Below are 19,614 nucleotides of genomic sequence, written 5' to 3'. Positions count from 1 at the left end.
TATATAGCACACAAACCCAGAAAACATAAACACATGTCAAAGTGCTCACATGCTGTCACTTATTCTTTTGTGGACTATATTCCACTTCATCAGATGCATGGAGTACTATGGGGATTTTCAGGTTTATATGCAGTATAACTTATGGTGGTGGTGGGGAATTGTAAACAGTGAGATTAGAAGAAAATTAATGCAAAAAGTATTTAATGAAGGAAAGTATCCTTCTTGTCATTAAATACTTCACAGCCATGGTCCCCGACTCTATTTCTCTAAAAATAAAAACCCAACCCACCAGGAGACTAGACAACAACTCTGAACTACACTGAAGTGATATCATACAGTACTCTCCCTCCCAGCAATATGGAAATAACAACCATAGACTACTTTGCAGTGCTGACATAACCCATAGTCAGCCACAATGCCCCTCCCCCCCCTCTCTCTCTCTCACACACACACACACACACACACAGGGTATAATGCCAGACTTCAATTACATTGGCAGGTGTGTTTTTTAAAGGCTACAAATGCAGTAAAAAAGAAGTATTTTTTTCTTGCATGAAATAAGACCTGAGCTAGAAAGAACATGAACTCCTGCCATTGCTGCTTGAGGAATGTTTGAGGCTCAATGAAGCAGTCTGTGTCTTTCTTGAGTGTGTGTGTGTGTGTGTGTGTGTGTGTGTGTAAGAAAGAGAGAGAGAGAGTGCATGAGCACTTTGACATGTGTTTTCTGGGTTTGTGTGCTATAAAAAGGTGAAGCTCGTGTTCGTATTTGATTTCTCTACTGTGGAAGAGATATTAGTCTTTTGCTTCCAGGAAAGCATGGAAGATGATTTACACTAAAATATGTAGTGAAAAATGTTTTTTGCATTATTAATGAGCATACTGAGGTTTATTAACATCAGCTTGATTGGAAGAAAACAAACAATGCAAAGATTGTGGGGTTTACAGATATAATAGAACATATTCACTTCTCTCTTTCTATATATACATGGATCTACCCTTCCCTCCAATAACAGACTGCCACTTGGGGGGTTTCTCTATGAACGATTTACTCTGAGTTGGCTGCATTTGGAGGTCGTTAGTGACACATGATGTTGTAGCCATCTGGCAGCCACCCCGGAGCTTATCACAGAAAAACTGGATTTTCTGAGACTGCTTAAAGTCCGATTCTTTTCCTTAAATGAGGTTCTTGGCAGTATAGTCATTGTGTGCTCCAAACCCTGCATTTACCTCAGGTATGCTACCCTTCCCAGTGGTATGCCTTTCACTGTAACTCTGGTCAAGGGGTGTTTCCTGTCCCTGTGTTTCCCAGCACAAACCAATTAGTGTCTACTCAGAAGTAATTCCCATTGTGCTCAATTAGGCTTGTCCCCTGAATGTGCATATCAGAATTTACAGAGATGTCCCTCAATTGAAATGGCACAGTTTAAAGCACAAATTCCTTAAAGGCTGTAAAGCACTGTCTTGAGGCTCTGAGTCTCCATTGTTTGGTTTATTGCCTTAGGAAGTAACTACTTCGCACCTTCATTATAGGGATCCTGCGCAGCATCAGGTGAGAAAGGGAGCTGGTTTCCCATCCCTGTGTTCCCCCCCACCATCTTTCCCAACACAAGCATATGTGCGTCTACTCAGAATTAACTCCCCTTGTACTCAGTGAGGCTTGTCCCCAAAATGCACACTCCAGCGAGTCACTGAGACTCCCATGAATCGAAATAACACATTTAGGGGCCTTAATGTCAAAGCTTCAATGCTTGGATAGATCCAGCACAGCAGCTCGAACAGTGTGTTCCTCCTGTACTGATTATTTATTTAACGAAGTAAGTAATGCATGGGAGGAGAGAGAGAGAGAGAAGGAGATTGTTTGGCAGAGAGAACACTCTGTTCTTTTAATGATTGTCGCTTTAAGAAAGTACTTAATGCAGGTGCAAGGAAGGGAGACAGCAAGAAGGAGTGAGTTTTATGGAGACAACAGGTGTTTCCCATTTCCCAGCACAAACATATGTGTATCTACTCAGAAGTAACTCCCATTGTGGTCAATGAGGCTTGTTCCTAAAATGCAGGTGCATCTGGAGCTTCAGCAAAAAGGATAAAAGGGAGGGAGGGAGGCAGAGCATCTGTGTGTAAGTCTCTCTTATTGGTTGAGCAGCCCCTGCCAGTCAGATGACATTCACTCCGACCCCCACCCGGAAGTATGTTCTGTGAAGAGATTTTTACTGGTGCAGAGCACTCGTTCATGGAACCCTGCATGGACCAAAGCACAGCAAAGCTGATTCCTTTTAGAAAACCCAGTACTCCTCCATTGGCTTTTCCTTCTGTTGTTGTGGAAACACCCCCTTGGTTTCCTCCCATTAGATGGGCAAGGGGATTGAATATTCAGACATGAGTAATTGACAGCTTGCTACTCTGTATCACTGCAGCATACTTCAAAAGTATGTGGCCAGACCACATACATGAACTAGTCCTCATATTTCTTGGTCACTATACCTTGGCCTATATCAAATGAATAATGAGGATAAATAAGAAATATAATGCCTTTAGTTAATAGGCTAATAGCAGATATTATGATACACTTAAGAAAAGAGGCACTCCTAAGGTCATGCCTCTGCTTTGCCCAGGTCTTTAGGTGTACTGATACTCTGCTAGTCCAAATGGCAAACAGTGACAATATTCAGTGAAATAATTCAGCACTTGGTTATTGAAATTGTCTGGGATTGGCTTTTAATTTTCTACAAGAAGGAAAAACAGGTAGTGGTCATCTTAAAAATGGCAAGAAAGTTATTCATTCATTTGATGAAATTTTATATATATATATATATATATATATATATGTGTGTGTGTGTGTGTGTGTAATCAGTTTAAGTAATTCTAACTAATATCAGATGACTTAACTGAAAAAAATTAAATCTTGAAGATGAGGTAAAATATCCCTTTTGGGCATATTGTCCTTCAGCAGTACTCACAGCAGGAAGCTTATGAGCCATGTATGGAAATAATAAATTAACAAGGAACAAAACCCTTAATGTTACATTTATTTACTTTTTTTTTTTTTTTTTTTTGAGCTGGACTGTGGTTAAATGTCTACAGCTAATGAGAAATTAAGGATGCAGTGCTCTCCTGCCAAGGGAAGCATCCGCACAGGCATATAGTGTATATTAAAAATCTAATATTTTTTGAAATTCCTAACTGCAGACTGGTTTTTACTTATATAACATCCCAGGAGGCTTCAACACTTCACTCAAGGAAATGGAAGCTACTTTGGTGGAGCAGGGGAGAAAGAGGAGGAGGCTACTGAGGTCCTGTTTTTTCAAAATATTAAAGTTTATTTTTTCTTACTGCTTGGATTGTGAACAATCTGCGCCATGTTTCCATGACAAAAGAAGGCGAAGCTAATGGAAGAGTACCAGATTTTTTTTTTTTTAAGGAAACAGCTTTGCTGTGATTTGGCCCATGCATGGCTACATGAGCAGGTTCTCCGCACCAGTAAAAATCACTTCTCAGAACATACGTCCTGGTGAGGGTGGGGGTTGGAGTGAACGTCATCTGACAGGCAGGGGCTGCTCAAACAATAAGAGAGGTTTCCCCCCTCCCTCCTTTCTCCTTTTCCCTGAAAGTCCAGATGCACCTGCATTTCAGGAACAAGCCTCATTGAGCACAATGGGAGTTACTTCTGAGTAAACACACATATGCTTGTGCTGGGAAAGTGGGGGGGGGAGAACACAAAGATGGAAACCAGCCCCCATTTCAACCTGCAGGATCTCTATAACAAAGAGTGGAAGTAATTTCTTCCTCCCCTTCATGGATCACTGCCTTGTTGTGGCAAAGGGGCTTGCATAACTCAGTGAAGCCATAAGCTATGCCGTGAAGGGCCACCCAAGACGGACAGGTCATGGCAGAGAGTTCTGACAAAATGTGGTCCACTGGAGAAGGAAATGGCAACCCACTCCAGTATTCTTGCCAAGAAAACCCCATGGAACATATCACAAGGCTAAAAGATATGACGCCAGAAGATGAGGCCCTCAGGTTGGAAGGTGTCCAATATACTACTGGGGAAGAGCAGAGGGTATTTCCAAGTAGCTCCAGAAAGAGTGAAGTGGCTGGGCCAAAGCCGAAAGGACAGTCAGCTGTGGATGTGTCTGGTGGTGAAAAGAAAATCCGATGCTGTAAAGAACAATATTGTTTAGGAACCTGGAATGTCAGATCAATGAATCAAGGTAAGCTGGAGGTGGTCAAACATGAGATGGCAAGATTGAACATCGATATCTTGGGAATCAGCGAACTCAAATGGACAGGCATGGGCGAATTTAATTCAGGTGACCATCATATCTACTACTGTGGGCAAGAATCCCTTAGAAGAAATGGAGTAGCACTCATAGTCAACAAAAGGGTGGGAAAAGCAGTACTGGGGTACAATCTCAGAAACGACAGAATGATCTCAGTACGAATCCAAGGCAAACCATTCAACATCACAGTAATTCAAGTCTATGCCCCAACCACTGATGCCAAAGAAGCTGAGGTTGATCGGTACTATGAAGACCTACAACACCTTCTAGAACTAACACCAAAAAAAGATGTCCTCTTCATCATAGGGGATTGGAATGCTAAAGTAGGAAGTCAAGAAATCACTGGGATAACAGGCAGGCATGGCCTTGGTGTACAAAATGAAGCAGGACAAAAGCTAATAGAGTTTTGCCAGGAGAACTCGCTGATCATAGCAAACACTCTTTTCCAACAGCACAAGAGACGACTCTACACATGGACATCACCAGATGGTCAATATCGAAATCAGATTGATTATGTCCTTTGCAGCCAAAGATGGATAAGCTCTATACAGTCAGTAAAAACAAGACCTGGAGCTGACTGTGGTTCAGATCATGAGCTTCTGGTTGCAAAATTTTGGCTTAAATTGAAGAACGTAGGGAAAACCACTAAACCATTCAGGAATGACCTAAATCATATCCCTTATGAATATACAGTGGAGGTGAGGAATAGATTTCAGGGATTAGACCTGATAGACAGAGTGCCTGAGGAACTATGGACGGAAGTCCGTCACATTGTTCAGGAGGCAGCAACTCAATCCATCCCAAAGAAAAAGAAATGCAAGAAAGCCAAGTGGCTCTCTGATGAGGCTTTACAAGTAGCTGAGGAAAGAAGGGAAGTGAAAAGCAAGGGAGAAAGGGGAAGATGTATCCAACTGAATGCAGAGTTCCAGAGAATAGCAAGGAGAGACAAGAAGGCCTTCTTCAATGAACAATGCAAAGAAATCGAGGAAAACAACAGAATGGGAAAGACTAGAGATCTCTTCAAGAAAATTGGAGATCTCAAGGGAACGTTTTGTGCAAAGACGGACATGATAAAGGACAATGAAGGCAGGGACCTAACAGAAGCAGATGAGATTAAGAAGAGGTGGAAAGAATACACAGAAGAACTATACAGGAAAGATCTTAATGTCCCTGATAGCCAAGATAGTGCGGTCACTGAACTTGAGTCAGACATCCTCGAGAGTGAAGTCAAGTGGGCCTTAGGAAGCATTACTAACAACAAAGCTAGCAGAGATGACAGTATTCCAGCTGAGCTATTTAAAATCCTAAAAGATGATGCTGTTAAAGTGCTGCATTCAATATGCCAACAAATTTGGAACACTCAGCAATGGCTGCAAACTGGAAAAAGTCAGTTTACATTCCAGTTCCAAAGAAGGGCAACGCCAAAGAGGCTTCAAACTACCGCACAATTGCGCTCATTTCACATGCCAGCAAGGTGATGCTCAAAATCCTACAAGCTAGGCTTCAGCAGTATGCGAACCAAGAACTACCAGAAGTACAAGCTGGGTTTCAAAGAGGCAGAGGAACTAGAGATCAAATCTCCAACTTCCACTGGATCATGGAGAAAGCAAGAGAATTCCAGAAAAATGTCTATTTCTGCTTCATTGACTAAGCTAAAGCCTTTGATTGTGTGGATCACAACAAACTGTGTCAAATTCTGAAAGTGATCGGAGTACCAGACCACCTTACCTTTCTCCTGAGAAACCTGTACGATGGTCAAGAAGCAACAGTAACAATCGGACATGGAACAACTGAGTGGTTCAAAATTGGGAAAGGAGTACGACAAGACTGTATATTGTCACCCTGCTTATTTAACTTATATGCAGAGTACATCATGAGAAACGCCGGGTTGGATGAATCACAGGTCGGAATTAAGATTGCTGGAAGAATTATCAACAACTTCCGAAATGCAGACGATACCACCCTAATGGCAGAAAGCGAAGAGGATCTAAAGAGCCTCTTGTTGAGGGTGAAAGAGGAGAGTGCAAAAGCTGGTTTGAAACTCAACAATAAAAAAACTAAGATCATGGCATCTGGCCCCATCACTTCCTGGCATATAGAAGGGGAAGAAATGGAAGCAGTGACAGATTTTACTTTCTTGGGCTCCAAGATCACCGCAGACGGTGACTGTAGCCATGAAATTAAAAGACGCTTGCTCCTTGGGAGGAAAGCTATGGCAAACCTAGACAGCATAGTAAGAAGCAGAGACATCACCTTGCCGACAAAGGTCCGTCTTATCAAAGCTATGGTTTTCCCAGTAGTAATGTATGGCTGTGAGAGAGCTGGACTATAAGGAAGGCTGAGCACTGAAGAATTGATGCTTTCGAACTGTGGTGCTGGAGAAGACTCTTACGAGTCCCCTGGACTGCAAGGAGCTCAAATCAGTCAATCCTAAAGGAAATCAACCCTGAGTGATCATTGGAAGGACAGATACTTGAGCACGCTCCGGGAGAGAGCGCAGGACAGGAAGGCCTGGCGTGCTATGGTCCATGGGGTCACGAAGAGTCGGACATGACTGAATGACTGAACAACAGCAACAATTTCTTCCTAATGCAATAAACCAAACAAAGGAAAATTGGAGCCTTGAGATTGTGCTTTACTGCACTTAGGGAATTGGGCTTCAAACTGTGCCCTGTCAATTGAAGAGGATCTCTGTAAATTTTGTGGGCATTCTGAGGGCAAGCCACATTGACCACAAGAGGAATTACTTCTGAGGAGACGCTAATGGGTTTCTTGTGGGAACGAGAGAAGTAAACACAAAGATGGAAACTAGCCCCCATTTTAACCCACAGGGTCTCTCTAATGAAGTGTCAAAGTTTCTTCCTAAGGCAATAAACCAAACAGAGGAGAATCAGAGCGTCGAGATCGCACTGTGCCTTCTCATTTGAGGGGGTTCTCTGTAAGTTCTGTGGGCATTGAGAGGGCAAGCCTCATTCAGCACAATGGGAGGAAACACCCCTTGACTGGTGAAAGGCACATCAGTAGTAAAGGAGGGGGGTTCGCTTCAAACTCTAAACCACACCCCATTTTTGAAGGTGACAGTTGTGCTGCCCCCTGTTGAGACAGGAAGTCCCGCCCTAGCCAGAAGCCCCACGTATGCGATCAGCTGACCAGGTCATATGACCTTCAGGGTCACCTGATGGGGGTCATGTGACCCTCTACGAACTAGCCATGCCACCATGAACCCATAGGAATTGGTTTTAGAGCCCTAGGGGGCACGGCCGCATAAATGGCCCGCGGGACCATTTCCAAGCTGTGCCCGGATTGGCCTGGCAGGGTCATGTGACCCCTCTATGAACTCATCAAGCCACCATGGACCAATAGGAATTGATTTTAGAGCCCTAGTGGGTACGGGCATGGAAATGGCCCACAGGGCCTTTTCCAAGCTGCACCCGGATTGGTCCTGCAGGGTCATGTGACCCCTCTACAAACTCGTCACACCACCGTGGACCAAAAGGAATTGGTTTTAGAGCCCTAGTGGGCTTTGTAGTAACCCAATGCGTCCATTCTTGTGTTAATCTACAAAATGTCAGAGCATGAAGAAATCCTAAAGATTTATTATACCCCCGGTGATGTTGGGAGTTTGGGTGGAGTGAACCCCTTATTTCAGGAGGCAAAGAAACAGAGCAAAACGCTGGTCAGAAAAGAGGTTACCACCAAGTGCTCTCAGGAGGCTTACACACTGCATAAACCAGCCAGGATCCATTTTAAATGAAATAGGACCATAGTGTCTGAAGTGGATGCACAATGGCAAGCCGATTTAGTCAACATGAAGCAATTTTCTCAATACAACAACGGTCACAAGTATATTTTAACAGTGATAGACATTCTGTCTAAATATGCCAGGGCTTGCGTTCTAAAAGGCAAAACGGGCAGGGAGGTGTCTGGAGCTTTTAAAGAGGTTTTCACATGAGACGGAAGGCAGCCTATCAAAATACAGATGGACAAAGGAATGGAGTTCCTAAACAAGGATGTGGGTCATCTATTCAAAAAATATGGGGTACACCATTTTGTTTCCAATAGTGAGGTCAAAGCTGGGGTTATGAGAGGTTCAACAGGACTTTAAAAACAAAAACGTGGAGGTATTTCTCAGCCAACAATAACTTCACTTATATAGATGTACTACTGCAATTCCTAAAAAGTTATAACCATAGCTTTCACAGAACCATCAAAGCTAGACCTGTGGATGTTAATCAGTCTAACTCCCAGGCCGTTTGGAAAGTAGTTTATGGGAGCTCTGTAAAAAGGAAACATGAGGCATCCCTGCTCAGAAAAGGGGACCATGTGTGGATTTTTAAAAGCAAGGGTGTCTTTGCAAAGGGTTACGAACAGAATTTCACCACAGAGTTATTTATAGTGGATCAAGTCATCCAAAGAGCAAAGAGACCTGTCTACCAGTTAAAAGATTATGAAGCAGACACAGTAGTGGGGACCTTCTATCCTGAGGAATTACAGAAGGTTAATGCCACTGAGGATAGGGTGTACAGGATCGAGGAAGTCCTGGCTACAAAAGGTAGGGGTAGGAGAAAGTATCACCTAGTGAAATGGTTAGGCTGGCCTAGCAAGTTCAACAGTTGGGTGCTCGCTTCTGATCTATGTGAACCTGTATAGAAGGGTTCCTTCATGGATCACTGCCTTGTTGTGGCGAAGGGGCTTGCGTAACTCAGTGAAACCATAAGCTATGATGTCCAGGGCCACCCAAAATGGAAAGGTCATGGCAGAGAGTTCTGACAAAATGTGGTCCACTGGAGAAGGAAATGGCAACCCACTCCAGTATTCTTGCCAAGAAAACCCCATGGAACGTATCACAAGGCTAAAACAGATGACGCCGGAAGATGAGACCCTCAGGTCAGAAGGTGTCCAATACACTACTGGGGAAGAGCAGAGGGAATTTCCAAGTAGCGCCAGAAAGGGTGAAGCAGCTGGGCCAAAGCCAAACCTGTGGATGTATCTGGTGGTGAAAAGAAAATCCGATGCTGTAAAGAACAATATTGTTTAGGAACCTGGAATGTCAGATCAATGAATCAAGGTAAGCTGGAGGTGGTCAAACATGAGATGGCAAGACTGAACATCGACACCTTGGGAATCAACGAACTAAAATGGACAAGCATGGGCGAATTTAATTCAGGTGACCATCATATCTACTACTGTGGGCAAGAATCCCTTAGAAGAAATGGAGTAGCACTCATAGTCAACAAAAGGGTGGGAAAAGCAGTACTGGGGTACAATCTCAAAAACGATAGAATGATCTCAGTATGAATCCAAGGCAAACCATTCAACATCACAGTAATTCAAGTCTATGCCCCAACCACTGAGGCCGAAGATGCAGAGGTTGATCAGTTCTATGATGACCTATGATGACCTTTGATGAAGGGCAACGCCAAAGAGTGTTCAAACTATCGCACAATTGCGCTCATTTCACATGCCAGCAAGGTGATGCTCAAAATCCTACAAGCTAGGCTTCAGCAGTATGCGAACCGAGAACTACCGGAAGTACAAGCTGGGTTTAGAAGAGGCAGAGGAACTAGAGATCAAATCGCCAACATTCGCTGCATCATGGAGAAAGCAAGAGAATTCCAGAAAAACGTCTATTTCTGCTTCATTGACTACGCTAAAGCCTTTGATTGTGTGGATCACAACAAACTGTGGCAAATTCTTAAAGTGATGGGAGTACCAGACCACCTTACCTGTCTCCTGAGAAACCTGTACGAGGGTCATGAAGCAACAGTAAGAACCAGACATGGAACAACCGATTGGTTCAAAATTGGGAAAGGAGTACGACAAGGCTGCATATTGTCACCCTGCTTATTTAACTTATATGCAGAGTACATCATGAGAAACGCTGGGTTGGATGAATCACAGGTCGGAATTAAGATTGCTGGAAGAATTATCAACAACCTCCGAAATGCAGACGATACCACCCTAATGGCAGAAAGCGAAGAGGATCTCAAGAGCCTCTTGTTGAGGGTGAAAGAGGAGAGTGCAAAAGCTGGTTTGAAACTCAACATTAAAAAAACTAAGATCATGGCATCTGGCCCCATCACTTCCTGGCATATAGAAGGGGAAGAAATGGAAGCAGTGACAGATTTTACTTTCTTGGGCTCCAAGATCACCGCAGACGGTGACTGTAGCCATGAAATTAAAAGACGCTTGCTCCTTGGGAGGAAAGCTATGGCCAACCTGGACAGCATAGTAAGAAGCAGAGACATCACCTTGCCGACAAAGGTCCGTCTAATCAAAGCTATGGTTTTCCCAGTAGTAATGTATGGCTGTGAGAGCTGGACTATAAGGAAGGCTGAGCGCCGAAGAATTGATGCTTTCGAACTGTGGTGCTGGAGAAGACTCTTACGAGTCCCCTGGACTGCAAGGAGCTCAAATCAGTCCATCCTAAAGGAAATCAACCCTGAGTGCTCATTGGAAGGACAGATACTGAAGCTGAAGCTCCAATATTTTGGCCACCTAATGTGAAGAGAAAACTCCCTGGAAAAGACCCTGATGCTGGGAAAGACTGAAGGCAAAAGGAGAAGGGGACGGCAGAGGATGAGATGGCTAGATAGCATCACCGATGCAATGAATATGAATTTGAGCACACTCCGGGAGAGAGCGCAGGACAGCAAGGCCTGGCGTGCTATGGTCCATGGGGTCACGAAGAGTCGGACACGACTGAACAACAACAAAATGATGACCTACAACACCTTCTAGAACTAACACCAAAAAAAGATGTCCTCTTCATCATAGGGGATTGGAATGCTAAAGTAGGAAGTCAAGAAATCACTGGGATAACAGGCAAGCATGCCCTTGGTGTACAAAATGAAGCAGGACAAAGGCTAATAGAGTTTTGCCAAGAGAACATGCTGATCATAGCAAACACACTTTTCCAACAGCACAAGAGGCGACTCTACACATGGACATCACCAGATGGTCAATATCAAAATCAGGTTGATTATGTCCTTTGCAGCCAAAGATGGAGAAGCTCCATACAGTCAGTAAAAACAAGACCTGGAGCTGACTGTGGCTCAGATCATGAGCTGCTTCCTGCAAAAATTTCGGCTGAAATTGAAGAACATAGGGAAAACCACTAAACCATTCAGGAATGACCTAAATCATATCCCTTATGAATACTCAGTGGAGGTGATGAATAGATTTCAGGGATTAGACCTGATAGACAGAGAGCCTGAGGAACTATGGTTGGAGGTCCATAACATTGTTCAGGAGGCAGCAACTCAATCCATCCCAAAGAAAAAGAAAAGCAAGAAAGCCAAGTGGCTGTCTGATGAGGCTTTACAAGTAGCTGAGGAAAGAAGAGAATCGAAAAGCAAGGGAGAAAGGGGAAGATATATCCAACTGAATGCAGAGTTCCAGGGAATAGCAAGGAGAGACAAGAAGGCCTTTTTAAATGAACAATGCAAAGAAATCGAGGAAAGCAATAGAATGGGAAAGACTAGAGATCTTTTCAAGAAAATCGGAGATCTCAAGGGAACGTTTTGTGCAAAGACGGGCATGATAAAGGACAAAGAAAGCAGGGACCTAACAGAAGCAGATGAGATTAAGAAGAGGTGGAAAAATACACAGAAGAACTATACAGGAAAGATCATAATGTCCCTGATAGCCATGATAGTGCGGTCACTGAACTTGAGCCGGACATCTTAGAGAGTGAAATCAAGTGGGCCTTAGGAAGCATTAGTAACAACAAAGCTAGCGGAGATGACAGTATTCCAGCTGAGCTATTTAAGATCCTAAAAGATGATGCTGTTAAATTGCTGCACTCAATAACAAATTTGGAACACTCAACAATGGCCACAAGACTGGAAAAGGTCAGTTTACATTCCAGTTCCAAAGAAGGGCAACGCCAAAGAGTGTTCAAACTACCGTACAATTGCGCTCATTTCACATGCCAGCAAGGTGATGCTCAAAATCCTACAAGCTAGGCTTCAGCAGCATGTGAACCGAGAACTACTGGAAGTACAAGCTGGGTTTCAAGGTTGCAAAGGAACTAGAGATCAAATCGCCAACTTTCTCTGGATCATGGAGAAAGCAAGAGAATTCCAGAAAAACGTCTATTTCTGCTTCATTGACTAAGCTAAAGCCTTTGATTGTGTGGATCACAACAAACTGTGGCAAATTCTTAAAGATATGGGAGTACCAGACCACCTTACCTGTCTCCTGAGAAACCTGTACGAGGGTCAAGAAGCAACAGTAAGAACCAGACATGGAACAACCGATTGGTTCAAAATTGGGAAAGGAGTACGACAAGGCTGTATATTGTCGCCCTGCTTATTGAAACGCAGAGTACATCATGAGAAACGCTGGGTTGGATGAATCACAGGTCGGAATTAAGATTGCCGGGAGAATTATCAAGAACCTCAGATACGCAGATGATACCACCCTAATGGCAGAAAGCGAAGAGGATCTAAAGAGCCTCTTGTTGAGGGTGAAAGTGGAGAGTGCAAAAGCTGGTTTGAAACTCAACATTAAAAAAACGAAGATCATGGCATCTGGCCCCATCACTTCCTGGCATATAGAAGGGGAAGAAATGGAAGTAGTGACAGATTTTATTGTCTTGGGCTGCAAGATGACCGCAGTCGATGACTGTAGCCACGAAATTAAAAGATGCTTGCTCCTTGGGAGGAAAGCTGTGGCAAACCTAGACAGCATAGTAAGAAGCAGAGACAGCACCTTGCCGACAAAGGTCCATCTAATCAAAGCTATGGTTTTCCCAGTAGCAACGTATTGCTGTGAGAGCTGGACTATAAGGAAGGCTGAGCGCTGAAGAATCGATGCTTGTACGCTATTTGCGTCCCCCTTATTTTCACCATCTTAGTCTACGTAAATGTTTACGTAGACTAAGACATGTTAAAATAAGGAACGCAAATGGTGGCGCCCATGGGCATGTTTTTTTCCCCTCTTTTAAATCAGCGGTGATAGGCTACGTAAAGATTTACGTAGCCTATCACATTTTTTTATTTTTGTGGGTTTTTTTACTGGAAATGGCGGCGGTGGCGGCCGGTCAGAAGAACGGCCACCGCCGCACCGCCGCCGGAGCCTCCGCTGGAGCCGCCGCCGCCAGGAGGATCTGCCCCAGGTAAGTCCCATCCCCGGGGGGTCAGGGGGGCAGACTGTTCCGCCACCAATTTCGGGGGGCCGAATGCGCTGGCATTCAGCCTCCCCGATAACTGTGGCGGAATTCTCTGACATCCCTAAGTCGGACACGACTTAACAACTGAACAACAACAACATAGAAGGGCAGAACAGGATGGGTGAAAGTGGGTTTTACATTACCCTACCTAGTAACGCCTGTGCAGAGGTTTTCCCACAGATCACCATCTCTGCATTTACTATACGCCTAGCAAGATCTCTGGACCTTCCAGGGTCATGGGAAGTGGGTCTGGTTGAGGTACAATACCTGCACAGCTGGTACACTGTAACTAGTGATGCACACATTGAAATTCATCAAGGGAAAAGCAAGTGGACCTTTTTTCTTCACAGTGGCTATTATGCGAGCATTCCTAATCTGGTCAAAAACATAAACAAGCTTATACTAGATAAACCAGGTGGCCTGGAAGCAATTATGCACTACGATGCAGTGTCTGGAAAAGTTGTTGTTAAAGCCACACCACCGTATAGCCTAGTAGCCAGTACAGAGTAGGGGTGGACGAAAGTCACTTACCTGTCGTCGAAGCTTGTTCGCGGTGGGGGGGAGGCGCTTCGCTGCTCCCCCCGCGAAGTTCAGGCCGGGGGGGGGAGGCTTCCCGCCTCGCCCGGCCGAAATTCAGGCCGGGGGGGAAGCTTCCCGCCTCGCCAGGCCGAAATTCAAGCCGGGGAGGAGGCTTCCCGCCTCGCCCGGCTGCGAACTCCAAAGTTTTTTTTTTAAAAAAAAAACTCCCCCGTGATAGGCTACGTGACGATTAACGTAGCCTATCACAGCTAGATCTGCAAAGTCAGCCGTGATAGGCTACGTTAATCGTCATGTAGCCTATCACGGGTGACTTAAAAAAAAAAAAAAGCACGTACGCTAATGGCGGCCCCCATAGGGAGCCGCCATTTGCGTTCCTTATTTGGTCGCTGTAGTCTACGTAAATCTTTACGTAGACTACAGCGACCAAATAAGGAACGGGAATGGCGGCTCCCTGTGGGGGCCGCCATTACCCGTACGCGCTTTTTTTTTTTTTAAAGTCACCCATGATAGGCTACATGTCGATTTACGTAGCCTATCACGGCTGACTTTGCAAATCTAGCCGTGATAGGCTACGTTAATCGTCACGTAGCCTATCACAGGGACGTGTTTTTTTTTTTTCTTTTATTGGAATGGCGGCGGCGTCAGCCGGTCAAAAGACTGGCTGCTGCTCCCGCCCCGCACGAACACCCGCCGAACCGCCGGCCGGACCCACCGCCGGGAGGGACATTCGCCAAAGGTAAGTCCCGTCCTGGGGGGGGGTGCGGGGGGTGGGGGGTGCGGAGAATTTCTCCCCGAAACTTGTTTGGGGGGCCGAACACGTTGGCGCTCGGCCTCCCGAAGTTTCGGGGAGAAATTCTCCGCCATCCCTAGTACAGAGTTGATCCACATATTGGGGCCGTTAACTGGAAATTCTGACATTACTGTTGGCTTTAACACCTTATATATCTACACAGACATTGTGGAACAACAGATTGTTGGGGACTTTTATGTACCTTTACTGCGCTGTGTTCCGGTGCGTGGACAGAACAAGGAATGTGTCAGCATTGGGTATGACAAGCCTCACTACATACCTGTGAGTAAGCATCACATTGACACCATCACTGTTGAAATAAAGACGGATCAGAACAAAAGTGTACCATTTCATTTTGGTAAAGTGGTTGTGAAGCTGCACTTTCGCCCCTGGAGATCCCAGGTATTTTAAAGTTAAAATGGTCATCCTGAAAACATATGGGGAACTTACCCTGTATAGGGGATATTATAGGGCCCAGGCCGGAAATGCGCTGCCAGGATTCCATGGCGCCCCTGTTATGTATGGGACAGGGATCGGTGGGATTTTCAGGAGCTTTTTCCAAAAAGCAGTTCCCCTTTTGAGAAGAGGCTTGGACATCATCAAACCCCACGTGAAGACTGCTGCACGTAATATTGCTAAAGATGTGGCTGGTCACGTTACTCAAGCGGTTCTGAATAGAGTGAACAATCCACTTTCTCAAGAGGGGTCAGGCCTAATGTATATTAAAAGGAAAAGGAGCTGAAAAAGAAAAGCATCACGGATGAGATTGATTGGACCACCCCCTTAAAAGAAAAGTTGTGAGAGGAAAGAGATGTCAGAAGCAACGTGTTGTAAGAAAGAAGAGACGTCCAGCTGCGTCAGAAAGAGATATATTTTAGACTCAATCATGGCTTTTATCAACTGCGGCTCTGAAGAATGCACTAAATCTGAATTGGATCTATTCAGCATTGGTCCTACGCAGACCAGTATTGAGAGAAGTTTGTTTATCGAAGTACGCCCCTTGTCAGCCCTGACAGAATCTGCACCCCTAGACTTCTTCATTGCAGGAAATGGTGAAGATTATATGGATCTAAATAACACCTTGCTGTATGTGTGCTGCAAAATTGTCAATGAAGATGGAAGCAACATTGCGGCAGATGCAGCAGTAGGCCTGGTGAATTACCCCATAGCATCCATCTTTAGTCAACTGGATGTAACGGTGGGGGATCAACTTAGAGTAATAATTCTTATCCTTATTGTGCTTTCACTGAATCTGTGCTGAACTATAGTGAGGATACTGTAGCAACACAATTCTCAGCAGACCTATTTTACAAAGATACAGCCGGGGAACATGAATCTGCGGGTCTGGATGGAAACAATCAAGGCTTCATTAAAAGAGCAAACCTAGCAGCTCAAAGCCGAAAAATAGAGCTATTGGGACATCTTCACACTGATCTGCTTTTTCAGGAAAAAGTGCTGTTAAATGGAGTTGATGTGAAAATTAAACTTACACGCAGCAAAGATGCTTTCTGCTTAATGACAGAAAGTGCAGCAAGACGTTACAGACTGCAAGTTTTGTCCGCCTCCCTTTTTGTGAAAAAGGTGAGGGTGGCCCCTGGCGTTCACTTAGGCCATGCAGAGGTTCTGTTGACAGCCAATGCCAAATACCCCGTGGATCGTGTGAGTATGAAAGTGTTTAGCATTCCCAGAGGAAGCCGCGTTGCCAATCAGGAAAACCTGTTTTGGGGGCAACTGCCTAAACAGGTCGTTATAGGCCTAGTGGATAATGATTCCTTCAGCGGAGCTTTCAATAAAAATCCATTTAATTTTCAGCATTATGATATTAATTTCGCAGCTCTTTACCTGGATGGAGAGCAATCCCCACGAAGCCACTCCAACCCAATTTTGAAGATGGAAACTGTGTAAGAGAATACATGAGTCTGGTACAAACAGCCAGCAAACATATGAAAGATAGGGCCCTTTTAATTAACCGTGAAGAGTATGCGAACGGTTACACACTTTTTGCATTCGACCTGACGCCAGACCAAAAATGCGGAGATCACTATTCTTTGATTAAAACTGGGAACCTGAGAGCAGAATTCCGTTTTGCTAAAGCCCTGGCCGCCATGGTCAACATGATTGTTTATGGTGTTTTTGACAATGTGATAGAAATAAATCACAGGAGAAATGTCCTGTTTGACTATATGTAACATGGACAGCGTGCAGCTAACTTGTGTGCTATCTTCAAGCTCCTACACCAGAAAGATTTTCTACGGCGTGTTTCCTTGTGACATGCTTCCCAGTGGGAGGGCACACCAAAGGCCTGTGGGGTTAGTAGTCAATACCCACTCCCACAACTTACCTGGAGAGCACTGGCTGGCCATCTACTTGTCAGAGGATAAAAGTGGAGAGTTTTTTGATTCCTATGGGCACCTGCCCAACCACTGCCTCTTTCCTCAAACCATCATGAATTTTTAAAGAAAAAATGCCAGGAAGACTGTGTTTCAACCCAGGCAACTCCAAGCCGATGAGTCCGTGGTCTGTGGCTACCATTGCAGCAGCATTGTAAAGGCCTAACATTTAAACAGATTCAAGAACTGTATTCTCACAATTTAGAAAGAAATGATAAAATGGTGGAACATTTTGTGAAAAACAAGAAGAAAATGTCCAGGCATGCCTTAGACATGTTCCAACCTGCCCAACGCTGTAGATCACACCATGATTTTCATAGCCGCATTTCCCAATAAAGCACCCTCTATTGGGGTTTTTTAAAACAAAGAATTTCCTGTCTGTATGTTTTCTAACTATTTACCCTAGTCTTACAATTTAGAAAGAAATGATCAAATGGCGGATCATTTTGTAAAAAACAAAAAGAACATGTCCAGGCATGCCTTAGACATGTTCCAACTTGCCCAACGCTGTAGATCATACCGTGATTTTCATAGCCACATTTCCCAATAAAGCATCCTCTACTGGGTTTAAAAGGAAAAAAAAGAAAAGAAAAAATTCTTATCTGTATGTTTTCTAACCATTTACCCTTAGAGTAGACAGGCACAGCGCAGATTACTTTAAGTAAGTTTTTTTATAAATACTAATGTATTTTTAGTCCTGATAAAACAAAAACCACTGAAGGTTACTTCATAAGCTGAACCAGGTAGGAGCATCAGAATGCTTTTGTTTTTTAGCACTCGTAGAGGTGTGCAACAACATTGGCGTTGCGCCTTTGGGGGTCTTTAGGTAGTCTAAGGTTTCTCTATGGGTAGGATTACCCACTACAGATGCTGGGACATTTAGTTCAGCCAGAGCACTCATAAAAACATCCCATCCTTTTGGGGCACGCTTGGTTTTCAGGGTCTGTGTGATCCCCTTCACCAAATCCAGAATATTGGAACCAGGTACAGCCACCCCCTTGTACACAAAGGCTCCTTTCTCATCCCACGAAGAAACATCTCTGTTTTGCTGCATTTTGATCAATAGGAGCCTTGCATTATTCTTCTGTCTAGCAGGAAGACTGTCCAGTACTTCTTGGAAGACATTGTCAGAGACTACTGACGCTTCCACAGAGGCTTGTTGTGGCTGAGGTAGAAACAGGTTTAGGTTTTCTTTCTCCACCTCCCTCTGTCTTACATGGGTCAGATATTTTTGAAGCAAAGAAGCATAACATTTAACTTTTTCATGTTCTGTTAAGTCGCTCCTGTGGAGAATTTCCTGCATCTCAGTATCTAGTGAGCTGATTGCTGCAGTTCTGATGTTTTCCTCCTTAGGAGGTGGCCCCTTTAATTTTTCCAGCTGGTGGCTAGGGACCAAATACATCTTTTCAGCATACTCCATTACTGATTGGCTAAAAACCTGGTGAGCAGGGGGACTGCAAAACTTAGTAACGGTCCAAGAAACCCACCAGATTGTCTCACCAGATGCTTCTTTCTTCTCAGAGAGACTTTCTTGTTACTCAGGCTTTTAATAAGGTTACGTTTCTTTCTTAATGTATGTACCTGTTGGGGGAGATAGAGGAATGTTGCCTTTTAAAGTATTGAGTGCTATTTCTGAGATGGCTGCAATCAGATCATCAGATGCTGCACATAAAATGGCTTTCCTCTGGCGCGGCGGTGCCTTAATAAGAATTTTTAAGAGTGCCAAATTTCTCTTTACATGGTTAGACATGTTGCCGTGCAGAGGAGCTGGGCGTCAATAGATGGGCTAGCACTAAAGGTGAAGCCTTTTGTAACCAGATGGAGCTTTTTTCATGGTGTACACTACAGGCCAGTCTGGTGGAAAAAGACCTGTTCTTAACCTGTAAGTTTCTGGGGTAGCTGCATTTAAATCTACCACCAGATAACCATAAGGTTTGCTTGTAGAATCTGCAAACGCCTCCATGAAGAATTGACTCTTTTGTGGGTACATTTGATGAGCTAAAATCGCAATTTGTAATTTATATGGTGCTGGTTTTTGAACAGCACCATATATTTTGCATTTAGGCTGATGGTGCGGTTGCTTTTTCCCTTGCAGAAAATATTCTGCTTGATGAAAAAAATACTCAAGTTCCTGTGGTGTACATACTGAGTAAAGGCCTTTTCGACTTCACAGCTCTCAGACGCCGACAACATCAGATTGTCTATCACCAAAAAATTTACTTTATTGAGGGGTAACAAATCATTATCATCAAATTTTGCAGGCAAACCCTCCACAAACTGAATAAATGGGTATTTACATAGCAGATCTTTGTACAGAGGCTGCCAACAACCATAATACCACACAATATTTTCAGGTACAACCGAGAACACACTGTGAGCATTGTCCAGCATATTTTTGATGAAAAAGCTTTTCCTACAGTTGCTAGGCTCTGCTAGAATGGC

Source organism: Heloderma suspectum, chromosome 2 (assembly GCF_057233095.1).
Source record: "Heloderma suspectum isolate Gila_16-S chromosome 2, 16-S_ref, whole genome shotgun sequence".
NCBI lineage: Eukaryota > Metazoa > Chordata > Lepidosauria > Squamata > Helodermatidae > Heloderma > Heloderma suspectum.
This window is presented reverse-complemented; position numbering follows the sequence as displayed.